The sequence below is a fragment of the Mustela lutreola genome, chromosome 6 (genome assembly GCF_030435805.1).
Source record: "Mustela lutreola isolate mMusLut2 chromosome 6, mMusLut2.pri, whole genome shotgun sequence".
Lineage (NCBI taxonomy): Eukaryota > Metazoa > Chordata > Mammalia > Carnivora > Mustelidae > Mustela > Mustela lutreola.
In genome coordinates, this window is record NC_081295.1 from 102,913,988 (window position 1) to 102,941,887 (window position 27,900).

At 38.8% G+C, this 27,900-nt stretch overlaps 1 long non-coding RNA gene and 1 other non-coding gene across 3 annotated transcripts in view; both read right to left on the reverse strand.

The window, feature by feature from the left end:
- Nucleotides 1-8,982: 8,982 nt before the first annotated feature.
- Nucleotides 8,983-9,086, reverse strand: LOC131834962 (U6 spliceosomal RNA). The gene has a single exon (XR_009355052.1). It is a non-coding gene; the product is annotated as a U6 spliceosomal RNA (small nuclear RNA).
- Nucleotides 9,087-11,437: 2,351 nt separating this feature from the next.
- LOC131834126 (uncharacterized) overlaps nt 11,438-27,900 on the reverse strand; it is a 141,060-nt gene continuing 124,597 nt past the window's right edge. For both annotated transcript variants that reach the window (XR_009354764.1, XR_009354762.1), the window contains exon 9: nt 11,438-11,660. This is a non-coding gene — a long non-coding RNA (uncharacterized LOC131834126). The remainder of the gene's footprint in view (nt 11,661-27,900) is intronic.

The following is a 27,900-nucleotide window of genomic DNA, read 5'->3' on the forward strand; positions in this document are numbered from 1 at the left end:
TAAAATTACTGGGGATAAAAATACATTATATGTTTATAATTTTTTTAATTTAATAAAAAATGTTTTAAAATTAGTAATCAAGTAAAGTTATTAAAGTAATCAACTAGGTCATTGAAAGAGTAAAAATAAAGCTCTACTATTAGGGTGATGATAATGGCAGAGAGCAGCTCCCACCATTGGGGTCAGGAAAGAAAGGAAAGAGGTTGGAATCCCTGACAGGGGCGTTGCTTGGCCCAGGGTGCCTAAGGGGCATAATGAAGTTCATCTTGACAGTGTTGGAAAAGCTGAAAACTGGAAGTTGCCTCAAGTGGGAGGGACTGCTGTTGCGGGATGGAAGGAGCATTGCACGGGGCATGCCCACTGGGCCACAAGCGGGCGGGTCGTCCTCCGTCCTCCGGCTTCGCAGTCGCCCCCTAGCGCCCCATCGGGGAAAGCCTAGCGCGGAGCCCGCCGGCAAAGCACAAGGGCGGTTGCTGAGTCCAGCCCCTGCAGCTCCCGGCAGAACCTGAAAGGGTGGGTTTGGAGCTGAGAGCCGGTGACAGTTTAACCACAGACACCGCACGTCCACTGATGGAGCATCTGCACTTTAGCAGGACCTCCAGGGGATTCCCGTGCACGTTGCCGTGTAGGAAGCCCTGCTTTCGAGCCTGTCGCGTCTTTGATCCATCCAAGCTCCCTCGAGTTGGCCCGCAGCTTGGCAGCACCCTCCACTGGAGACACCCCCAGTCCGCTCCCGAATGCCAGTGACACAAACCACTGCTTTATGGTGGTTTGTCGCCTTAGATGTCAAGGGAGAAAGAAATGAATTCGGTCTCTGTGTTCTCTTCAAAGTTAAGTATTTCCTTGTCTGTTGCCCGCTCCCCCCGCCCCCACTTCTGTTTCAAAGGATTACAAACAAAAGCAAATTGGCATTCTTTGGTTTCTTAATACTTCCTTAAATGGCTAAGTAGAATCCAAAACTTCAACTGTGCAATTAATATCAACAAAACAGGACCCCTCGAGGAGACTCTGGACGCTTTCACTCTCCAGGGGACCAGTAATTCTGAGAACTGAGTATTTCCTTCCCACACAGCCGTCTCAGCAGCCTCCCTCAGAGAAAGCCCTAGTAGCCAGAGAGGCTGGGGTAGGAGGGTCTCACTCCAGCAGGCATCTGGCAAATGTGCCTTGCTCACCACCAGAGAGAGCAGGTGGGAGTGCACGGCGGCGCGGTGCCCACCCATGGACACAGCTGAAGAAAATAACTGGTCAGCAAATGTCCTCCTTCGGAGCATCAGCATTTTCTGCTCGCCAGCATCACCTTGGCATTGCGGGCGCAGGCCCAGGGCGGGGGGCCGGTTCGGGGAGGAGGGCTGTTTGCGAACGTGTCTTGTCCGCTCCTGCCACCCAGTGGACGTTCCTAACTCCTACGCTTAGAATCCAAAAGTCCAGCGTTTGAAATTTATTCAAAGCTTAAGTACAATTGTCTCTAAAAACTGCCAATCCTTTTAATGAACGTATTAGAAACTCACTTAAAATGGAATATGTGGGTAAGTGTAAACTACATGTGAATACATATTCAATTTTACATAAATGGAAATGTGCCGTATGCTTTGATAATAAGAGCTCAGCTCATAGGAAAGTGTGAATGAAAACAAAATGACCTGTTTTCACAGGTGGGAAGATTCTTCATAGTTTAAAAATATACTAAGAGGATCACAGTTCCATATATATGTACTTGCTCAGTTTTTAGTTCCAACATTATAAATTCTTTTTTGAGAATTTCACATGAAATAAAAAAAAATTAGTAACACAAAAAGTGTCAATTACTTTGATTCAAAGGTTCACATGTGTGTTACAGGACTGCCAAAACAACTTTATAAGATTGCTTTGGTTTATGTATAGGGTGGTTTGTCTCATATGCTTTATCAACCATGGATTCTAAGTTTTTTAAGTCCTTTAAAACAACCCATGACATGTGACATTTAGGGATTACTCTATTTGAGTGTGGATGAGTAAATTGATGAGTAAATAGGTTGATAAAAGTATTATAGGACATTCTTCAAAGAACAATAAAGAAGTGTAACTCCTAAGAATCACATATTTACTATGTAGAAACTAAAAGACCAGATGTCTTTTATTAAAAGGGAAACAAAAATCCCAGTGTTGAATGACTGAATTTTATGAATTTATTATTGATTTTGATGATTAATGAAATAAAACATGATATCACAAGGACTCTCTGAAAAATCCCATTTTCTTAGGCAGCTCTGACTCAATTGCTAGCAAACATATGATAGAAATTCTGCACTTGATTAAAAAACCTATCACAGAAATCTAAGAATCATTGAGAGAAGTTTCAGAAGATAGAGAACACATGTGAAAACTGGCTATTTGGATTCTCTAAATTTCATTAAGATAAAGGAGAAGTTACATGACAATTTCCAAATGGCTGGCTAATTATAACAAAATGCATACAGGCATTAGAAACTATTATGAAAAGATGGAAAGCTTATTGTGTGTGTTTCAACTGAACTTGAACTGTAACAGCTGAGATGCACCAGCTCCTTTTGGTATTTATCCTGGTTCTTTGCAAAGCGCATACAGCAAAAACTGCATGTGGTCAGTCAAACTCAATTACAGTAAGACTAGAAAATTGATTTGAAATGGCAATTTAGTTGAACCAGAACTGGACCCGAATTGTTTTGTTACTCTCCCAATCAAGATCATTCCAAACTCCTATCTTCACTTTACTGAACTAAATAAGGTTATCATTACAATTGCATTTTGATGTTGAATCATATAAAAAGGCAAGATTGAATTAGATAGTGATCCTCTGCTACTTTTTTGAGTTCACTACAATGTTTGAGGGCTTTTTTGGCTATTTCAGTCAAAAGGAAAAATCAATCAATAATCCATAGAACAAGATTTTGTGAAGGGTCTGATGCATATCTGATATATGGTTTGTGAATATTTTTTCCCACTCCATAGGTTCCATTTGTTTTGTTCTGTGCTGTTTTTGCTGTGGAGTTGTAGGAGTTCCTTATATATTTTGGACAACAACAGGGCACTGTTCCATAGTATAAAGTTTCAGTTATGTTAAATGAGTAAGTCCCAGGGATGCCTGGGTGGCTCAGGCCATGATCCCAGGATCCTGGGATCGAGTCCCACATTGGGCTCCTTGCCCTGCAGGGATCCTGCTTCTCTCTATGTCTTTGCCTGCCTTTGCCTGTGCTCTCACTCTCTCTGACAAATAAATTTAAAATCTTTAAAAATTTTTTTTAAATAAATAAATGAGTATGTTCCAGAAACCTGCTGTACATCATAGTGCCCAACGTAGTTAACAACATGGTATTGTGCACTTCAAAACCTAGTAAGAAGCCAGATTTCATGTCAAGTGTTCTTACTGTACACACAAAAAAATTTAGAACACAAGGAAGATCTGGGAAGCATTGGATAGGTCTATTACTTTGACGATGGTGATGGTATGATGGGTGTTTGATATGTCCAAACTCATCAGATTATACTTATGCTAATTATACAATTAAGCATTGTATGTCAATTTTACCTCAATAAGGTTGTTTTTTTAAAAAGAAACAATATATAATATTCAAAAATTACATTATGCATCTTCAAATAAAAAGTAATTTCTCACTCTTTCTTTTTAGGTTAATAGGAAATTGAGCAGAAAGTAGTTTCCCCTGTTATTAACATCTTCCATTAGCATGCTACATTTGTTACAATTGATGCATTATTCATACATCATTACTAACTGAAGTCCAAAGTTTATATTAGCATTCACTCCTTGTGTTGTACATTCTATGGGTTTGGAAAAGTGTTTAAAGAACATGTATCCACCAATACAGTATCACACAGATGAGTTTCACTGCCCTAAAAATCCTCTGTACTCTGCCTATTCATCCCTCCCTCCCTCTCCTTGAGCCCCTAAAATACCATGATCCTTGTTCTGTCTGTGTAGCTTTTCCTTTTCCAGAATGTCTTATGGCTGTAATCATGCAGTACGCAACCTTTTTAAGTTGGTTTCTTTTTCTTATGATAAGCATTTTTATATCTTTTGTAGCCAGATAGCTCATTTCTTCCTATCACTACACAATATTTTATTACCTGGCTATACCAGTTTATTTATACATTCACCTACTAAAGGATCTTAGCACTTCTAAGTTTTTGCAACTATGAAAAAAGCTGCCATAAGTATTTATGTGTAGGCTTATGCGTAGACATAAATTTTCAACTCCTTTGTGTAAATAATGAAAAGCACAATTGCTGAATCATATGATTACCACTGTGTTTAGTTTTCTAAGGAACTGCTGAACTATCTTCCAAGGAGGTTGTATTATTTTGCATCTCCATCACCTGTTCTCCACATCCTCATCAGCATTTGATGTTAATGTGTTTTGAATTTAACCATTCTGATAGTAGATGGTGGTAGCTCATTGTTTTAATTTATAATTCCCTAAATGACAAATGATGTTGGTAATCTCCCTGTTTATCTTCTTTAGTGAAGTGTTTGCTCAGATCTTCTGCTCATTTTAAAAATTAAACTGTTGGTTTTCTTATTATTGAATTTTAAAGTTCTTTGTATATTTTGGATACCAGCCCTTTATCAAATATATGTTTTGTGAAGAATTTTTCCCAGTTGGTGATTTATCTTTGAATTCTCTTAAAAAATCTTTTACAGAGCAGAAGTTTTTAATGTTCATGAAGTCCAACTTCTGTTTGTTTGTTTGTTTGTTTGTTTTATGGACCATGCCTTGGTGCAATATTTAAAAAGTCATCACCAAAGCTATGATAACCTAGATTTCTCCTATGTTATCTTCTGAAGGTTTTATAGCTTTTCCTTTTACATCTAGTTCTATGATCTATTTTGAGTTAGTTTTTGTGAAGCTCTGTGTCTAAAATCCTTTTTTTTTTTTTTTTACATATGGATATCTAATTGTTCCAGCAACATTTGTTGAAATCTTAAAGTTTAGTTGTGTTAATCCTCCAACTTTGTATTTCTCCTTCAATATTTTACTGGCATTCTGGGCCTTTAGCCTTTTTACATAAACTTTAGCATCAGTTTGTCAATATCTACAAAATAATAGATTTCAACTGGTCTTGCATTGGATCTATAGATCAACTCAGGAAAAAGAGACAATAATACTGAGTTTTCCAATCCATCTACATGGAATATCTATTTATTTAAATCTTTGATTTTGGGACACCTGGGTGGCTCAGTCATTTAGCATCTGCCTTTAGCTCAAGTCATGATCCCAGAATCCTGGGATTGAGTCTCATATCGGGCTCCTTGCTCAGTGGGGATCCTGCTTCTCTGCCTGCCATTCCCCCTGCTTGTGCTCTCTTTCTGACAAACAATTAAAAATCTTTAAAAAAAAATCTTTGGTTTTGTTCATCACAATTTTCTAGTTATCTTCTTACAGATCTTAGATACATTTTGTCACACCTATTTTCCTTTTCTTCTTCTGTGTTAATGTAAATGGTATTGTGTTTTCAGTTTCAAATTCCAATTGTTCATTGTTGGTATATATGAAAGTAAATGCCTTTTGTTCATTAACAATGCATCTTGTAACCTTGCTATAATTGCTAATTAATTCTGGGAAATTTTGTTATTCTTTAGGATTTTCTACATAGACAACCCTGTCATCTATGGACAATGAGTTTTATTTCTTCCCTCTTAAATGGTATACCTTTGAGTCTCTTTTTAAAATTCTTTGATTTTTTTATTGTTCTTAACAAGGACTCACAGCACAATGTTGAATAGGAGTAGTGAGAAGGACATCCTTGCCTTGCCCCTGAGCTTAGTGGGAAAACATCTACTTTCTCACCACCAAGTACAATGTTAGCTATAGGCTTTTTGTAGATTTTTTTTTTATCAAGTTGAACATGTTCTTTTCTATTCCCAGTTTGCTAAGATCTTGATTTATTTTAATGTAAATTTTAATATGTTTCAGGATTAAACTAAGTAAAAAAAAAGTCGGCCTTAAAGCAACAGTGGGTAATATGTTATCTCTTCTTTTCTAACCTAAAACTTCTAAAATAAGATTATATCCAACATAATCATATTCTCACATGAAGATAAAAACAATCAATCCAAGTAACTTCCAGTGAGTGTAGGTAAAAGCAATGGCATTTTCCAGTCTTGAATCAAAACTATATTTAAACAAAATAACCCTTCAATCCTCCTGGTCAAAATCACTTCTTTAAACCATTATGGAAAAAAAAGAGAGAGAGAGAAAAAGAAAATAAACCATTATGTATACTAATGATTTTACAATTTTGTCTGTGACACCAGCTATGTCTCCAATTACCTCAACACATATAATGGTATTTTAAAACTATTATTATGTTCCCTCTAATTTTCTTCATACAATCATAGGTGCCATGGGCAATAAACATCCAAAGGCAGTTTTGTAATTTGTGTCACTGGCTCTGGATTGTTTATAGATACACTGTATATTGTGCCAAACTTCTCCCTGAGACAATATCTGGACTGTTTCTATTATGGTAAACCAACATTTGGGAAAGAATATACCAACACATGGATGGCCAGAATGAAAATTTCTTGTGAAATTCCCACAATACTAACCACCAAGAGGAACTCTCTAGAACAATAAGCCACTTTTACATTTTATTCTCACATAAGTATTCATAAGTATCTGTAGAACACTTGAGAGATGCTTTACCGCAGGCACTAAATATATGAAACATTTAATGGGAATGAAAATATGGCACATTTTATCAAATCATGGATAGGTTTCCAAAATTACCATCCTTAGGTTCTTGGTCACTAATATGTCTAGAAACTTGAATAAGGCTCAGTGTAGGCTGTTATCATCCATGATATATCTGAGACCCCCTTTGACCATGTACTCACTTCTTGAATTTTCACAGTCAACCGAACTCTCCGGGCAGCTTTGCAACACAGCCTACTGCTATATTAAATTGCTATTCTCCCATAGAGACCCAATATGGAGCCCAGGTATTTTCTAATTTTTAAAGAGAGTGGGGCATTAAGTCAAAATGATAATATATATTGATAGAAAAATGACTGAATACAGATCAAGTTACAAGAAACCTGCATTATGCAGAATGAAAACCAACCTTGGACAAGTGAAAACTAGTTCCTGTCATTCTCTACCCTTCAAAGTCATCTCAGTAAACCCCTCCTCCAAACCTTCATATTTCATAGTTTCCTTCTACTTACTCATTGTTCTGTTTATTCTCTTCAGCTTAAGTCAGGTGAAACTTGAGATTACTTTCCACTGACCTTAAAATGTGATCAGTAGCCATCTGGACTTACAAAGACAGGCAGGGCCCTGTATGTGAGCCAATATACATATTTTTACTTTGCTTAACATTCTGTCATATTGTGAAATGATTCTAATCTTGGGAAAGAGTAATCAAGAATAGTTAAGATATTTACTATGCTCTTTCATTGACTATAATTTCTTTTTATTTGACTTCATGGGCAACTGGTTGTTATAACTCCAAAAAATAGATCCTTTTTGTTGTTCTTTTTTTTTTATGGCAACCTGAAAATTAAAGTCCTCAAAAAATGCACATGATTTATAATGATAATAAAATGAGATGCTGGAAAGTAGGAACAAGTTACACACAATAAAGCTATGGTTCTCAAAAGGTTACAACGCAGTACACTGATGGTCTCCAAATGTCATTATTATGACTCAGAATGTGTCCTTTGAACAGCAGAACATTATGTTACAGTTAGGGCTTACAAGTTGAGAGCCTTCTATTATTTTACCCTTGAGGAAGCCTCAGTTCTGCACTGCGTGTTCTGCAGTAATGCACATATCTCCAGACCTGCATAAAGGGCACCCAGAAGTTAGTAAGACCCTACCTGGTAAGGAGTCAGAGTATCTGGTTCTAACACTCGAGAGTTGTGCTGTGTGAGCCAACTGTTTGGTTTTCCTGAGGTTTGGTTTCTGTCCTGGAGGCAATATGAATGCTAACAGAAAAAAATACCTCACACACGGTTGTCATTAAGCCCGAACACATCAGAAGGGGCCGAGTCTAACGAGGGAGGCTGTGGCCACAATTCAGGAAGGAGATGATGGTGAGTAGAACTACTGTTAAGTCAACAGGTTTGGAGAACAGCAAATAGACTGGAGATGTATTTAACGGATAACATCAACAGAAACTGACTTCTAACTGGGGGAAGTATGGAGGGGTCCAATATTGTTCCCAGGTGTCTGTTGTGGGCAGTTGTAAACTTCAGGTGTCTTTTTGTGGGACAGTGAGCACAGGACATGGAGGAGATTTGGCAGTGGGGTGATGTTGGGATGGGAGTCTAAAGCAGTTGGCTTTGTATGCCTGTAGAAACCTACATGTGCAATCAGACGCTAGAGATAGGACCTGAGGAAGAAGGGGAAATACTCTGAAAATGGTAGTGAGCAGAGAGAAGGACACCATTCCACCCTCAGCCCTGAGGCTGGGGGATTGGTGAATACGTGATAATAATCCAAGGTAGAACCAAGTTTGAACTAAGGAAAGGAGATAAAGGAAGTTTTCAGAGAAGAAGTTGAGGATGCAGGGTGGTGACTGTTATTAGAACATGTGCTTCAGCACATCTATGAACAAAACGTCACCCTCACTAACATCAGAAGTGGGCAACTAACCCTTTCTTCTTTGCATTTCTATTTGTTTTTTGAAATACTTGGCATCATCTTATAACATTAGTGTATGCAAAAATATAGTACTCAATTTAAAAAATGTGAACCAGAGCCTCTTAGAAATCCATCATCTTAGAGCCTGACAAAACCTTAAAAATCACATACCTCCTTGAAAGGACTTGTATTCATGGTCATAGTAGTAAAGTATAGGTTTCTATACCATCGTTAAGTAAAAGAATCAAAAAATTTTCTTCATTTGTCACTGGAGATAAAAACTCTCATCTTTTGTAATCTCTGGGAGGGGGACCTAGAAGCTAAGAACGTTGCTTTCTTATCTCTGAACTGGCACTTCTTTTTTTTTGTGGAATCCTCCACAGATTGACATGTTATCCTTGTGCAGAAGCCATGCTAATCTTCTCTGCATGGTTCCCATTTCAGTATTTGTGCTGCTGAAGGGAGTCTTGAACTGGCACTTTTTAGTTATGTGACCCTTGACAGTTCATCTGATCCACAGACCTCCAGCCCCAAATATGGGGCTGAATTAGATCATTTCAATAGATTCTAGTCTGCTAAAGATCTTTATGAGTCTATGAAGCTTTCTGCTTTGGAACAACAGTATAACAGGGAATTTCAACTTGATAAATTTTAGAATGCTAAATTTGGATTTGAAAAATTAGAAATCTGTTTTATGTATTCCTCCAAATATTTAACTTGGATATTGTGAGGAAAGTACCTTGACTCAGATACACTGAATGAATAAATTAGCTCTGGTTCTCAGTGAAGATCAAAAAAAAAAAAAAAAAACAAGGCAGAAAGAAATAAAGATAGCGGCAACTGTTAATGATATGTGATTTTTAAATAATAAAATTATCATCCTCCTCTAGCTCAGTCAACCCTGACAATGTGTCCTTTTGTTAATATATGCCATATACTGAGGAAGCCCACTTATAATCACCATATCCAGACATATATGGAAAGATAGTACTTTTTTCCCAAAAGAAACATTTCAAATGTTTATATTTTATAAACCATATTTTATGTGACTTAATACTTTCTGATCTGACTTTCATCTTCAACAATATCTTATTTCTCAGTTCTGGTGTGGGCTTCACCTAATTATTCCCATGAAAGATTTTCCCTCAGATTGCCTCCTAATCCTGGACTTTCTCTAAGCTCCTCTCAAACTAGGGCATATATGTCTTACCTTAACATTATTTAATATGTTCTTAAAATAAGAGGAGTAGAGCTTGGAAGTCCTTAGCTCGTACTTCCCCTGTGGTTAAGAGCTCCCCTTTCTTTAAAAAAAAAAAAAATGCAAATTTACTGTTTTAATTTTGCTTGCAATTTCATATATTTCCACATTGTATGCTATTTCCTAAAATATGAATTGAAGTAATAGGAAAATTAAACAAGTCTGGCCAGCTTAGCATTTTCCATATTTAGTTGTTATATTTTATCCTTCAGAACAAAATTCCACATAAGGTAAAGAAAAGACAGTAAATGTCAGAAAGATTATGGAGCCGCCAAAGCATGCAGGAAGCCAACATGAATACGAGGAAATTCATTAATAGACCTGCCCAAATGTGTTTATGCATGATTAAATTATGGATAATATGATACGGTTCTAGAAGTTGCTTGAAAATAATGAGGGTTGGGGGTGGAGGTGGGGATAGGGGGGTGGGGAATAGAGTACTGATTAAAACAATACTCCAGATCAGGGGATGATTGTTGTTTAAGCTGGGTGATGGGTACATGGGGTCTGTTACATGATCCCTTCTATTTTTGTGTATGTGTAAATTTTGTAAAATAAAATATTATTCTGTTATACTAAATGCTTAATTTCTAAATAATTAAACTGGACCTCTTTTATCCTGGAATGTCTTTTTTTAAAAAAAACCAAACAAGAAAATTTTTCACCCATTAGATACAAATGCTTAATGACCATTGATTTTCATACACTAACTTCCCATACCAAATAATGTATTAATCTTAAAATATGCTGGTGATGTTTTGGAGTGCATTCATCAGACATAAGCCATTAATTGCCATTCCACTTTTTTGTTGTTGTTTTTATTTCCTGCAGAATCACGCACACAGGCTTTGGCCTCCCATTGCTTTCTCATTAGCCCAAAACACATTGAGCTAAAATGAACAGACCAGGGTACAATTATTCAGTCTATAGTTGGTTGGTGGTTGATAACTACTGCTCCAAAATCTATTCTATGGGTTGATGGATTGGTGAATGTTCAATTCGTACAGATGCTCAAAATTAATTTGCTGGCTTAGGACCCCCCCCCATGCTTTATTCACTCAGTCAACACCTATCAAATACTCTCTCTTCTTTTTTTAACCTTAATCAACTCATTCCAACAAATGTATTTTGAGCACATATAGTGTGAAAGCCACAGTTTTAATGTAGGGATTAAAATTACTAAGACTTGGGATGCCTGGGTGGCTCAGTAGGTTAAGTAGCTGCCTTTGGCTCTGGTCATGATCCCAGGGTCCTGGGATCGAACTCCATGTTGAGCTCCTTGCTCAGCAGGGAGTCTGCTTCTTCCTCTCCCACTCCCCCTGCTTGTGCTCACTCTATCTAGCATCTGACTAAAAAAGAAAAAAAATACAAATAAAATAAAATCTTGTTCTTAAAAAAAATTACTAAAAATCATTTGCTGCTCATAGAAAAGCACATGGGAAACTCTAAGATAAGCCAGAACAAGAACCATAGTAGAAGGGGCTGAATAGTGGCTCCCACAAAGTGCTCACATCTTAATCCCCAGAACCTCTTAATATATATTACCTTACATGACAAAAGGCACTTTGAAGGTGAGATTAGATTTAGGGTTTGGAGGGGTTATAAAAAATGCAATTACGGGACACCTGGGTGGCTCAGTGAATGAGCCTTCACTCACCTCAGGTCATGATCCAGGGTCCTGGGATGGAGCTTCCCATCAGACTCTGTGTTCCGAGGGGAGTCTGCTTCTTCCTCTGCCCCTTCCCCTGCTCGTGCACTCACTCTCTTTCTTTCTCCCTCCCCTTCACAAAATAAATGAATAAATAAAAAAATCTTTAGAAATATTAAAAATTTAAAAAATAACAAATTAAGGATTTTGAGATGAGGAGAATATTTGGATCATCCAGGTTAACCCGCTGCAATAAAATTTAAAAAAAAAAAAAAAAAAGGGTCCTTGTAAGTGGAAGAGTGATACAGGGAGTCAGAGGCAGAGATTTGAAGATGCTGTGCTGGTGCCTTTGAGATGGAAGGAGCCACAAGGCAAAGCATGCAGGTGACTTCTGGAAGCCGCAACAGCAAGGGGACAGATTCATTCCAAGAGCCTCCAGAAGGAGTACAGCCTTCCTAATGATTTGGTTTTAGCCTTTTAAGACCCGTTTTTGGACTCCTGACCTCCAGAACTTAATTTGTGTTCTTTTAAGCCATTTTGTATTTTTAAGTCACTAAGTTTGGGGTGATCTGTTACAGCAGCAATAGGAAACATACAGACAGGAACAAGATTACTTTGTTGTCAAGAGTTTAATAGCCACACCTGGCTACTGGGTACACTATCTGACAGGGTAGATTTCGAACACTACCCTCATTCTGGGAATTCTGTTGGGCAGCCTGACTTTAACATCCCTAAGAATCCCACTAACTGGGGCAGCTGGATGGCTCAGTTCTTAAGCACCAGGGTCCTGGGATTGAGCCCCGCCTCAGGCTCCCTGCTCAGCGGGAAGCCTGCTTCTCCCTCTCCCACTCTCCCTGCTGGGTTCCCTCCCTTGCTGTGTCTCTCTCTGTCAAATAAATAAAATCTTAAAAAAAAAAAAAAAAGAATGGCATTAACTTCTGTCATTCCCCTGGAATATGATATGCCAGGGTGGAGGGCACAGGAATGGGGCAAATCCAGAGGTTCCCATCTTAACTTCAATTGCTGATTAATCATGCTCAATCTTTCATTATCAATCCTGGCTGCACAACAGAATACACTGGGAACTTTTTAAAGATACTGATGCCCAATCCCATCCCAATCAACTGAACAGGAATCTCTAGGAGAGTCTGAGGATCAGACACAACGTTTACCATCTAATGCCAAAGGATATGTCCAGAACAAATGAAGAAATATGTATTCATTAGTATAGTTACATATAGTTACATATTTAACATTACTAATGTTTATTATAGTCTAGAATATTTAAAATATGCTATATATGTATGTATATATATATATATATATATATATATGTTAATTTTATTCCTTTTACCAGAAATCTATTTGACTACTTGGTCCATGAGCATACTTTGGGAATAGACATTTAAAACATGGGTTCTAGGGCACATGAGTGGCTCAGCTGGTTAAATGTCTATCTTTGGCTCAGGTCATGATGCCAGAGTCCTGGGATCAAGCCCTGCATCAGGTCCCTGCTCAATAGGGAGCCTGCTTCTTTCTCTCCTGCTCCCCCTGCTTATATGCTCTTTTCTGTCAAATAAATAAATAAATCTTAAAAAAAAAAAAGTAAAACATGGATTCTCTTACCTGGCATAGATGTTACAAATTAAGAAAGATTTGGGGGAGGAGTCAAGATGGCGGAGAAGTAGCAAGCTGAGACTGCTTCAGCTAGCCGGAGATCAGCTAGATAGCTTATCTAAAGATTGCAAACACCTGAAAATCCATCGGCAGATCGAAGAGAAGAACAGCAATTCTGGAAACAGAAAAACAACCACTTTCTGAAAGGTAGGACTGGCGGAGAAGTGAATCCAAAGCGACGGGAAGATAGACCCCGGGGGGAGGGGCCGGCTCCCGGCAAGCGGCGGAGCAACCGCGCACAAAATCAGGACTTTTAAAAGTCTGTTCCGCTGAGGGACATCGCTCCAGAGGCTAAACCGGGGCGAAGCCCATGCGGGGTCAGCGTGGCCTCAGGTCCCGCAGGGTCACAGAAGGATCGGGGGTGTCTGAGTGTCGCAGAGCTTGCGGGTATTGGAACGGGAAAGCCGGCTACAGAGACAGAGCCGACAGTAAGCTCGCAGCTCCGTGTTACCTTGAACCGGTCGCAGGCTCGGTGAGCTCGGAGCGCAGCCGGAGGTCAGGCAGACGGGAGTAACTGGGCGCTGTTCTCTGAGGGCGCACTGAGGAGTGGGGCTCTGGGCTCTCGGCTCCTCCGGGCCGGAGACCAGGAGGCCGCCATTTGTATTCCCGTCCTCTGGAACTCTACGGAAAGCGCTCAGGGAACAAAAGCTCCTGAAAGCAAACCCGAGCGGATTACTCACCCCGGCCCCGGGTAAGGGCGGTGTAATTCCGCCTGGGGCAAAGACACTTGAGAATCACTACAACAGGCCCCTCCCCCAGAAGATCAACAAGAAATCCAGCCGAGACCAAGTTCACCTACCAAGGAGTGCGGTTTCAATACCAAGGAGAGCAGCAGAATTCCAGAGGAGGAGAAAGCCAAGCACGGAACTCATGGCTTTTTTCCTGTGATTTTTTTTAGTCTTGCAGTTAATTTAATTTTTTCTTTTTCATTTTTTTTTTTTTCTCGCCTTCGGGTAAAATTTTTTTTTTTTTTTAACTGTTACCTTTTTATTTTTTAACGATTTTTTACTAGTTTATCTAATATATATATATATTTTTTTTACATTTTTCTTAGGTGTTTTCTTTTTTTAAAAAAAATTCTTTTCTTTTTTTTTTTTTTTTTTTTCTTTTTTCTTTCTTCCTTTTTGAACCTCTTTTTATCCCCTTTCTCCCCACTCACGATTTTGGATCTCTTCTAATTTGGCTAAAGCATATTTTCCTGGGGTTGTTGCCACCCTTTTAGTATTTTACTTGCCCCTTCATTTACTCTTCTCTGGACAAAATGACAAGACGTAAAAATTCACCACAAAAAAAAGAACAAGAGGCAGTACCGAAGGCTAGGGACCTAATCAATACAGACATCGGTAATATGTCAGATCTAGAGTTCAGAATGACAATTCTCAAGGTTCTAGCCGGGCTCGAAAAAGGCATGGAAGATATTAGAGAAACCCTCTCGAGAGATATAAAAGCCCTTTCTGGAGAAATAAAAGAACTAAAATCTAACCAAGTTGAAATCAAAAAAGCTATTAATGAGGTGCAATCAAAAATGGAGGCTCTCACTGCTAGGATAAATGAGGCAGAAGAAAGAATTAGTGATATAGAAGACCAAATGACAGAGAATAAAGAAGCTGATCAAAAGAGGGACAAACAGCTACTGGACCACGAGGGGAGAATTCGAGAAATAAGTGACACCATAAGACGAAACAACATTAGAATAATTGGGATTCCAGAAGAAGAAGAAAGTGAGAGGGGAGCAGAAGGTATACTGGAGAGAATTATTGGGGAGAATTTCCCCAATATGGCAAAGGGAACAAGCATCAAAATTCAGGAGGTTCAGAGAATGCCCCTCAAAATAAATAAGAATAGGCCCACACCCCGTCACATAATAGTAAAATTTACAAGTCTCAATGACAAAGAGAAAATCCTGAAAGCAGCCCGGGAAAAGAAGTCTGTAACATACAATGGTAAAAATATTAGATTGGCAGCTGACTTATCCACAGAGACCTGGCAGGCCAGAAAGAGCTGGCATGATATTTTCAGAGCACTAAACGAGAAAAACATGCAGCCAAGAATACTATATCCAGCTAGGCTATCATTGAAAATAGAAGGAGAGATTAAAAGCTTCCAGGACAAACAACAACTGAAAGAATTTGCAAATACCAAACCAGCTCTACAGGAAATATTGAAAGGGGTCCTCTAAGCAAAGAGAGAGCCTACAAGTGGTAGATCAGAAAGGAACAGAGACCATATACAGTAACAGTCACCTTACAGGCAATACAATGGCACTAAATTCATATCTCTCAATAGTTACCCTGAATGTGAATGGGCTAAATGCCCCTGTCAAAAGACACAGGGTATCAGAATGGATAAAAAAACAAAACCCATCTATATGTTGCCTCCAAGAAACACATTTTAAGCCCGAAGACACCTCCAGATTTAAAGTGAGGGGGTGGAAAAGAATTTACCATGCTAATGGACATCAGAAGAAAGCAGGAGTGGCAATCCTTATATCAGATCAATTAGATTTTAAGCCAAAGACTGTAATAAGAGATGAGGAAGGACACTATATCATACTCAAAGGGTCTGTCCAACAAGAAGATTTAACAATTTTAAATATCTATGCCCCCAACGTGGGAGCAGCCAACTATATAAACCAATTAATAACAAAATCAAAGAAACACATCAACAATAATACAATAATAGTAGGGGACTTTAACATTCCCCTCACTGAAATGGACAGGTCATCCAAGCAAAAGATCAGCAAGGAAATAAAGGCCTTAAATGACACACTGGACCAGATGGACATCACAGATATATTCAGAATATTTCATCCCAAAGCAACAGAATACACATTCTTCTCTGGTGCACATGGAACATTCTCCAGAATAGATCACATCCTCGGTCCTAAATCAGGACTCAACCGGTATCAAAAGATTGGGATCATTCCCTGCATATTTTCAGACCACAATGCTCTAAAGCTAGAACTCAACCACAAAAGGAAGTTTGGAAAGAACCCAAATACATGGAGACTAAACAGTATCCTTCTAAAGAATGAATGGGTCAACCGGGAAATTAAAGAAGAATTGAAAAAAATCATGGAAACAAATGATAATGAAAATACAACGGTTCAAAATCTGTGGGACACAACAAAGGCAGTCCTGAGAGGAAAATATATAGCGGTACAAGCCTTTCTCAAGAAACAAGAAAGGTCTCAGGTACACAACCTAACCCTACACCTAAAGGAGCTGGAGAAAGAACAAGAAAGAAACCCTAAGCCCAGCAGGAGAAGAGAAATCATAAAGATCAGAGCAGAAATCAATGAAATAGAAACCAAAAAAACAATAGAACAAATCAACGAAACTAGGAGCTGGTTCTTTGAAAGAATTAATAAAATTGATAAACCCCTGGCCCGACTTATCAAAAAGAAAAGAGAAAGGACCCAAATAAATAAAATCATGAATGAAAGAGGAGAGATCACAACTAACACCAAGGAAATACAAACTATTATAAGAACATACTATGAGCAACTCTACTCCAACAAATTTGACAATCTGGAAGAAATGGATGCATTCCTAGAAACATATAAACTACCACAACTGAACCATGAAGAAATAGAAAGCCTGAACAGACCCATAACCAGTAAGGAGATTGAAACAGTCATTAAAAATCTCCAAACAAACAAAAGCCCAGGGCCAGATGGCTTCCCGGGGGAATTCTACCAAACATTTAAAGAAGAACTAATTCCTATTCTCCTGAAACTGTTCCAAAAAATAGAAATGGAAGGAAAACTTCCAAACTCATTTTATGAGGCCAGCATCACCTTGATCCCAAAACCAGACAAGGATCCCACCAAAAAAGAGAGCTATAGACCGATATCCTTGATGAACACAGATGCGAAAATACTCAACAAAATACTAGCCAATCGGATTCAACAGTACATTAAAAAGATTATTCACCACGACCAAGTGGGATTTATTCCAGGGCTGCAAGGTTGGTTCAACATCCGCAAATCAGTCAATGTGATACAACACATCAATAAAAGTAAGAACAAGAACCATATGATACTCTCAATAGATGCTGAAAAAGCATTTGACAAAGTACAACATCCCTTCCTGATCAAAACTCTTCAAAGTGTAGGGATAGAGGGCACATACCTCAATATCATCAAAGCCATCTATGAAAAACCCACCGCAAATATCATTCTCAATGGAGAAAAACTGAAAGCTTTTCCGCTAAGGTCAGGAACACGGCAGGGATGTCCATTATCACCACTGCTATTCAACATCGTACTAGAGGTCCTAGCCTCAGCAATCAGACAACAAAAGGAAATTAAAGGCATCCAAATCGGCAAAGAAGAAGTCAAATTATCACTCTTCGCAGATGATATGATACTATATGTGGAAAACCCAAAAGACTCCACTCCAAAACTGCTAGAACTTATACAGGAATTCAGTAAAGTGTCAGGATATAAAATCAATGCACAGAAATCAGTTGCATTTCTCTACACCAACAGCAAGACAGAAGAAAGAGATATTAAGGAGTCAATCCCATTTACAATTGCATCCAAAACCATAAGATACCTAGGAATAAACCTAACCAAAGAGACACAGAATCTATACTCAGAAAACTATAAAGTACTCATGAAAGAAATTGAGGAAGACACAAAGAAATGGAAAAATGTTCCATGCTCCTGGATTGGAAGAATAAATATTGTGAAAATGTCTATGCTACCTAAAGCAATCTACACATTTAATGCAATTCCTATCAAAGTACCATCCATCTTTTTCAAAGAAATGGAACAAATAATTCTAAAATTTATATGGAACCAGAAAAGACCTCGAATAGCCAAAGGGATATTGAAAAAGAAAGCCAACGTTGGTGGCATCACAATTCCGGACTTCAAGCTCTATTACAAAGCTGTCATCATCAAGACAGCATGGTACTGGCACAAAAACAGACACATAGATCAATGGAACAGAATAGAGAGCCCAGAAATAGACCCTCAACTCTATGGTCAACTAATCTTCGACAAAGCAGGAAAGAATGTCCAATGGAAAAAAGACAGCCTTTTCAATAAATGGTGCTGGGAAAATTGGACAGCCACATGCAGAAAAATGAAATTGGACCATTTCCTTACACCACACACAAAAATAGACTCAAAATGGATGAAGGACCTCAATGTACGAAAGGAATCCATCAAAATCCTTGAGGAGAACACGGGCAGCAACCTCTTCGACCTCTGCCGCAGCAACATCTTCCTAGGAACAACGCAAAAGGCAAGGGAAGCAAGGGAAAAAATGAACTACTGGGATTTCATCAAGATCAAAAGCTTTTGCACAGCAAAGGAAACAGTTAACAAAATCAAAAGACAACTGACAGAATGGGAGAAGATATTTGCGAACGACATATCAGATAAAGGACTAGTGTCCAGAATCTATAAAGAACTTAGCAAACTCAACACCCAAAGAACAAATAATCCAATCAAGAAATGGGCAGAAGACATGAACAGACATTTCTGCAAAGAAGACATCCAGATGGCGAACAGACACATGAAAAAGTGCTCCATATCACTCGGCATCAGGGAAATACAAATCAAAACCACAATGAGATATCACCTCACACCAGTCAGAATGGCTAAAATCAACAAGTCAGGAAATGACAGATGCTGGCGAGGATGCGGAGAAAGGGGAACCCTCCTACACTGTTGGTGGGAATGCAAGCTGGTGCAGCCACTCTGGAAAACAGCATGGAGGTTCCTCAAAATGTTGAAAATAGAACTGCCCTATGACCCAGCAATTGCACTATTGGGTATTTACCCTAAAGATACAAATGTAGTGATCCAAAGGGACACATGCACCCGAATGTTTATAGCAGCAATGTCCACAATAGCCAAACTATGGAAAGAACCTAGATGTCCATCAACAGATGAATGGATCAAGAAGATGTGGTATATATACACAATGGAATACTATGCAGCCATCAAAAGAAATGAAATCTTGCCATTTGCAACAACATGGATGGAACTAGAGCGTATCATGCTTAGCGAAATAAGTCAAGCAGAGAAAGACAACTATCATATGATCTCCCTGATATGAGGAAGTGGTGATGCAACATGGAGGCTTAAGTGGGTAGAAGAATAAATGAAACAAGATGGGATTGGGAGGGAGACAAACCATAAGTGACTCTTAATCTCACAAAACAAACTGAGGGTTGCCGGGGGGAGGGGGTTGGGGAGAAGAGGGTGGGATTATGGACATTGGGGAGGGTATGTGATTTGGTGAGTGCTGTGAAGTGTGTAAACCTGGTGATTCACAGACCTGGGGATAAAAATATATGTATATAAAAAATATATGTTTATAAAAAATAAAAAATTTAAAAAAAAAAAAAAAAAAAAAAAAAAAAGAAAGATTTAACTCACAAAATCCAGGAATCATAAAGAACTATCACTTACTGGGAGATATATATATATATATATATATATATATATATATATATCATATATATAACATATATATGTTGTAGGTATAATATATATAATTATATAAGAAACTAACATATAATAAAAATTATATGTTAGATTAATCACGCTTATGTTCCAGACAAGAGGAGATGAAAGGAGTCAAATCCGAATTTAGTTGTTGTGCACCTTTATTGGACTCGGTACTTGGGAGCGGTGGCTTAGCCAAATGAGAACTGATGTCCCACTCCAGCGTAAAAGTCAAAGTCTCCCATTGCTGGACCATGTTGCTAGAGAACAAGGTGATAGGGCTGATGGGCAACAGGATATTTCTGGAGGAGTTGGCTGCATGGCTTTCACCACTGTCCAGCTAGCAGTTTTTGAAAGATACAATGTGGGTTTAGCAGTGACATGCCAATGCATTTCCTTTAATTTATTGAAGTATAATTAGTTCCAGGTATACAACATAATGATTCAACATTTGTTGAACCTTGTGAAATGCTCACCACAGTAAGTCTAATTACTATCTGTTACCTTACAAAGTTACTACAGCAGCCCCTGAGAGGCTCAGCTGGTTAAGCATCCAACTCTTGATTTCAGCTCAGTTCATGATCTCAGGCTGGAAGATCAAGCCCCACCTCTGGCTCCAAGCTGGGTGTGGAGCCTGCTTAAGGTTCTCTGTCTCCCTCTGCCCCTACCCTCCTCTAAAATAAATAAAAGTTAATACGATATTATTGATTATATTTCCCACTAATATATTTTAAAATTAAAAGCACCATTTCCATGAGGGGAAAATTTCCAAAACTCTGTGCCAGCCCATCAAAACTAGCTCTACAGAATACAAAGACTTTTCCTGGCCAAGACAAAAAGTACAATTATCGTGAGTAAAAAGAATAAACCAGAGATTACAATTCTTGGAGGAGTGAGCTGAAACTGTTCCAGGATATGAGTTGTCACATTAGAACATTTGTTTGGAAACATGTGTTCCTGGCATAATTATGGGAGCAGTCCAGATCAGAGCCCCTTGACAGGGACTCACTTGGGCCCCTGCAGTGCCACCCTGCTTATTTTAACACCTTCTCTAGCCCCTTATCAGATAAACAGTGAAAAGTAGAAAGAACATCGAGAAGAATGCTGCTAGAACCCTTCACAGTCAGGGTTTAAAAAAATTAGTCTTTATTTTCATGAGACGGTTAGATCTCAACAAGATGATTTTCCTTCAAATGGACCCACTGTACAGCTCTAAAAATTTATGAGGACATTCTACTCTACTTTTGAAGATAAAAGCTAATGGACATGGTTATAGCTGTGTGAATACATACATTATAATATATACATACATATACATGTGCGTATGTATACAATTAATCATCTTATATAATCGATAATTATAATTAAAATAACATGCATATCTGTTTATAAGTGTCTATAAAATAAAATGTGTCTATAAAAATAATTAGTGGACCACAAGATATTGACACTGAAGGCTCTGACTGGAAAAAAAAACAACTTGTCCTTAAAAAAATTTCAGTGTAACAAACACTTGGGAAGACTCGTTAAACGCTGACTCCTGACTTCACTGAGAAGCAAATAAGGAAGACAGAGGTAAGTGCAGTAGTAGATCCAATGGCAAAGGGAAGTTCAGGACTCCACATGAGCACAGAGAAGAATCGTCTAGTCTAATGGGATATCAGGATGGCTTCTTAGTGGGAGTGACAGCTCAACTGTGTCTTGAAAAACACAAGTCATGATAAACATTATTCTTTCTGAGTGAGGATGAGGGCTAAGAGGTGGGAAGAGTAGTGGGTTTTGCACAGAGGAAAGACTGTAATGAACCAATAGCAAAATTATGTAAACAGGGAACTAGACCAAATTTAGCAAACCTGGAACATGATGTGTGTTGTGATGGTGATGGCAGATGAGGTTGGAAGGAAAGGCGGCATCTAGATTATGAGGACCACAGGCACCTTGTTTTAGAGACAACTTTCTCTTTTGCAATGGGTCATATTTGCCTTTTAGATTTTCCAGTCTATCTGCTGTGTGGAAGATGCAAGCGGGTAAACAACAGAAGCAAAAAGATGAGTTACAAGGTTAATGCAAGCAAGCAATGAGCCCTTGAACTAGAACAATGGCAGGAGGGAAAAGAGAAGGGATGGAGTCTATGATCATTGTGGTGATAAAACACAGAATTTGATGATTGATTAGGTTACTGAAGAGTGTGTAGAAGAAAGAATTGAGACTGACTCCCAGCTTTCTTACTTGGATGACTGAGAGGATGTTGGTATTTGTTAGGAAATGATGAGTTTGAGCAAGTGTATTCATTGAATGAAAACTTCTAAGCTCGAATGTGTAATTTGTTTTGAAGTATCTGTCAGAGATTCAGATAGAAATATCCAGCTTGATATATGGAATTGAAGTTCAGGAGAGATTTCAGGAGTGAAAAGAAAGAAAGAGAAAGCTACTTGGACAAAGCTACTTCAAAGAATATGAGTGGTACTACATAAAATAAAATAATACATAAGACATGAGATTACCCCCCAAGAAACAGCAATACCTTTTGGGGCACATCAATGTCACTAAGGTACCTAAAGGGACAAAAGAGTTGCCCTTGAGGGACAAGGAAGGAAGAGTTATGTACGAAAAAAGATACCCAGTATAAATGGGTTCCAAAGAAACCAAGGGAAGAGAGGTTTACAAGGAAAGCATGGTCCACAAGTGGCAAAAGCATCAGAGAAGTCAGTAAGGGCGCTGAATTCACAGCCTCCACACTGGGAAGATTTGGGGTTTCAGAATCACGCAAAACTTGATTTGTTATTCCACCACTTACAAGGATGGCGAGTTACCCTCTGAGCCTTAGTTTCCAAAATTTGCAAAATTAAAATGAAATACTAATAGCAAGGTGCCAGCATGCTTGGGTTCTAGTGAGAATTCTTTCAGAATTGTAGATAGCATCTTTGGGCTGTGTCCTCACATAATGGGGAGACAGATATCTCTTTCTCTCTCTCTCTCTCTCTCTCTCTCTTTCTTTTTCTATTCATATAAGAAGAGAATCCTATCAGATTACAGACCCTCCCTGTGAACTCACTTAACCTTAATTACCTCCTTATAGGTCCTGTCTCCAAATATAGACACGTTGGGGGTTAGGGCTTCAATGTGTGAATTTGGTGAGGGGCACAATTCAGTGCATAGCATAGACATTCAGATCGCTGATAAAATGGGAATGGCTACCCCAGCTTGGTCACCCACATAACCTATTCTTTGGATAAGAATGAGCATCTAAGGTCAGAAACATGGATAGAGGCATTCCTGTATCTCCTCCCCCACCTACCTCTGCCTTATCCAGCCTATTTTCTCTATTGCTTTGCCCAGAAATACTGCTATGCAATTAGTAAAAAGAATTAAGTTTTAAATTTGCATTCTTTTCCCAAAATAGAAAGAACATATGCCCTCCCCTTCCTTCAAGTAAATCGTGCATTAATTTTCATTTTTAAGATATCACACCTTTTTCTGACAACAGCTCGGACCTTGGGCCCTCTCCCCATTGGATAAATGTAAATAATATGTGGGTTTTAAGAAAGGAAAATAGCCTGCCTGGGAGGCAGGAAACATGGATTCTAGGCTCAGCACTTTAAACTATCTTTAAACTATCTGCAGCACTTTGGCTAATATATTTAAATCTTGAAGCTTGTTTTCTCAAATGTGAAATGACTGGGTTGGATTTAACAGTTTTAAACTTCGTTCCATTCTTAACATTATATAATTCTAACTATATAAAAAACTTTCTAAGGTTTAAAACACTCAACTTTCATAGTCTCCAACTTGAGATCTTCTATTCGATTTGATGAGGCTAGATTGTGATTTCCCATGGTAAAAAAAAAAATAGGCAGATTCTGTGATACTATGGCTTGTTTTCGGCTCTAAATGGAATAGAAGCAAAATTTTCCCTTATAACTTTGAATTAGTGCACAAAGTTGCTTTCTACATATGGCAGTACAATAACTGTAAACCCAAGAGCACACCACTAGAGGGCAGTACAGTAACATAGATCCTAACCATTTTATCCTATAGTGATCTATAAACGTGATGTAATTGAACCTCTGAGTACTGCCAGTATTATGGGATGTTACTGCAAACACAGAATACAAACTAAAACTAAACAAAAATAAATAAATAAAACTAAACACACAACAACAACAAAACAGCGCAACTGGGGATTATTTAATGCCAGCATGATTAATGTAGACATTTTGATGGATTATAAACAAGGCAGATGTATGAAGATAAATTCAAATAATGGACTCTTTCCTTTTTATCCAGATATCAGACTACACAATACAAGACAGCTACATTCAGTTCCTTTTAAAGGATATAGCCTCATGAAGGGGCCCTGACCTATTCCTTGAGTGGGGTGCCCGAGCCTTCCACCTGTGACAACCCTCCCCAACCTTGGCAGGCCTACCTTCCTCCCCTTGATTGCATATCACAAAAGGAGATAACCCATAGCCTGACCAGCCAACTATGAGGTAGTGTAATATAAAAGTTCTGCACAAACGCGGCCAGGGCTGACTGGTTGCACCAACAAGATTCTCTCATTCTGAAATTTAAATTTACACCCTTGGAGAGAATCAGTCTGTTGATTACAGGAATATACGTAGGAAACTAAGGAGTGATGATCTTGGATGCCTGCTGGTGGGGGCTGGAGGGGGGAGGGCCGTTAGAAAGGCCTATCCTTAAATCCTGGTTGAATCTTGAATCTTTCCCATTTCCAAACTACAGTTCCTGTTTTTTGGAAGCTATTCCTAGCTTCCTTCGAGATTTCTCTCCCCTTCTTTCTCCCTCTCTCCCTCCTCTCTCTCTTCCTCTTTCCCTTCTCTTCGCTCTGCCTTCATCTTTCTCTATTTTTGCACATAGACCTTTTCAACTACCTGAGTTAAGCTAATTGGATCTTTTGTCTTTTCCCGGAAAAATGAGCTTAAAAGCACACCCACAGTAACTGCTATGTCATTGCTAACCAATTTTCTTTTTGCACATGATACTCGAAATGTTACAATCTTACAATTTCATGAGCAGATCCTTGAACTGCAAAGAGGGTCATAAGTTTGTTACATGCTTGCTAAGAAATACTCCTATTAAAAATACACATTTTCAAACACATTATTCTTATTTTTTTTAAAAAAGAATTACAGCATTATACAAATACAAACATTAAAAATTGACATTAAAAATTTTGAGCAGCACACTATGCTGCAGGGTATCCATATTAGAAGTCTATCCTAGGTATTGAGGCACAGGACTTCTCGGGAAGAGTCATGTAGGATTTGAAGACTGCAGCCCCCCGGAGTTTCTCTGTCATACTAGTCCACACTCAACCTCCAGTAATTCATCAAAATGAGCATCTAAGCGTTCCTACTAGTTTATGGCTTTAGAGGCATCTGCTCTAGTTCAGCTGATCTCAGCTGTGACTGTCAGAAAGCAACTGCATCAACTCCCCTGTGAATGTCTGAATTCACCTCTCTCTATATCTCAGGCTATCCGTTTGCCCCAAAAACTCAGTTCTCTGATGAATCATGAAAAGTCATTGATTTTCAGTTTGTTTAGCTTTTTCTTGTTGTAAAGACGGGAGTGATGACTTCCAAGCTTTATCCATGTCAGAACTAAGACTACAAGTTCAAAGATGACTTACTGAGCTTTACCATGAGCCTGACACCATGCAAACTATTTTTATAAGCATCCATGTCTTTAATTCTCTCAATAACACTATGGCTTTCTGCTTCGGTCCCCAACATGCCTCTTTGTTGCCACCAGATTGCAAAACCCTGGGTGAGTCATCCTCACTGTGTGAGGATTTTAGCTCCTTGTACATCAGTTTCTCCCATCATAACTTCTAGAAATCTCAAAATCCATGTAGATGACTCTTGCAATACTCCAGATGCTCAACCTCTCGACCTCTGTTCTCTCCATAACTGATCACATCCTCCATGTGATCTCAGTTCCCTACCCCCATGGTCATATCAACGGCTTATTTGTCATCACAAATAGGAATCTCTCCATGATCGCAATTTCAAAATTGCATTTTTGGACCACCACCTCTTATCTCTCCAGCTCAATCCCTCTAGCTCTTCTACACCCCCAAAACACTTCAATGACAACAGATACACAATCCCTTAATTCTAGTTTCCACTGTTCCTTGCTGCCTTCATCATCCACCTTCTTTGATATCCATGTTCCATCATTTGTTTCAACATGGATGGGACTGGAGGAGATTATGTTGAGTGAAATAAGTCAAGCAGAAAGAGTCAATTGTCATATCGTGTCACTTACTTGTGGAGCATAAGGAATAACACAGAGAACACTGGGAGATGGAGAGGAGAAGTGAGTTGGGAAAAATCAGAGGGGGAGAAGAACCATGAGAGACTGTGGACTCTGAAAAATAAGCTGAGGATTTTGGAGGAGAGCGGGGAATTGGGTCAGCCTGGTGGTGGGAGTTAAGGGAAGGCACATATTGCATGAAGAACTGGGTGTGGTGCATAAACATTTAATTTTGGAACACACACACACACACACACAAACACACACAAAATTAAATTAAATTAAATTTTTAAAAAAAAACAAGTGCAAAAAAAAAAAAATACACCTTGCATGGAGCCTCAAGTCTCATACCTTCTTCATTATACTCTCTTTGTACAATTCTCACTCTGGTTAAGTCTAGCTCTGCCTAATCCTAACCCCATACCTGTGAATCCAAACATGACTAAATATTCAGTCACCCTAATGGCTCTTAAATTAAGTATGTGTCCACTAGTACTTAGTGTTACCTGGAAATCCAAGTATGCTCGCTAGCACATTTTCTCTCCCATTCCCCCAAACTCTTCCTCATCAACTTTGATCCTCAGACCTCCAACATCTTCACCTGCCTCCTTACTCTCAGTTGAGGACAATACTTCCAATTTCCTTTTCAGGGGAAAAGATAAACTAAATCAGGAGAAAACTTCCATGTTCTCTCACAACCACCGCCTCCCATGTATCCTGCACCTGTGCCCACACTCTCCGCCTTCAATCCTGTTACCGTCGGTCTTGTATCTAACTAGCAACCCTCCCCTGTGTACACCAGATCCTTTCTCTCTTACCTTCTCAGCCATTCCTTTTCTGACATCATCGATTTTTTCTTCTCTGATGGATTAGAAAAGATAAACATACAAACATGCTGTAAATTTTGCTCCCATCTTTAAAAGGTATATATTTAGTACTGACCCCACTAGCTATTATCCTTTTTCTTGCCCTATTTTCAATAAAATTTCTGAAGTTGTCTGTACTTGTATCTGAAATTACATACACACACATGTGTGCATACATGTGCACACATATACACACAACATACACACATGTACATACATACACATGCACACACACACACACACACACTCTCTACTCCCTAACATTATCTCCTAATCCTTCCTCCCTCTCCCTCCACTCCAGCCACCCCACCTCTTTGCTGTTTCTGCACCAATCAGGACCCACCTCAGGGTCTCCTTTACCTGGAAATCTCTTTCCTTTAATATCCACATGGCTTGTACCTTCACCTCTTCTAGTCTTCTGTTCAATTTTCACCTTATCAGAAAAGCCTAACAAACTTTTCTGAAAGAGCAATGCATTCTCTCCCACCGCTCCACCCAGGGTTCTCTTTCCCCCTTCTCTGCTTTATTTTTTTTCCCAGAGCACTGGCACCTTCCGGATTTTTAAAATCATGGCTACACACTAGCAAAATGTACACTCCACAGGAGAGGGGCTTTTGTCTGATTCACTGCTTTATGCCAAGTGCTTAGAATGTGCCTGGACACAGGGAGCATTCAGTACATATTAGCTGAATGAATACTAAATGTTGCACCAAGGAAACCGAATTTTACAGACAGTACGTTAATTGGCTCATCGCCTCGGCGTACAGAAATAATAGAAATTGCAAAACTTCTAATTAAACAGGAACTTTGGGGCACCTGGCTGGCTTAGTCAGTGGAACATGAGACTCTTGAACTCAGGGGTGTAGGTTTGAGCCCCATGTTAGGTATCAAGATTACTTTAAAAACAAATGAATCCTTAAAACACACACATACACACAAACCACCATCTTCATCACAGTATAGTTAAGAATCAATTCTCCACGGGTCTCTCATGTTTCTACACATCTTATAAGCAGAGGCACCAACTGCCTTTGCTCCAGACTATATTTTCATGGGTGTTTATATATTGATCAGTCCTAGAAATT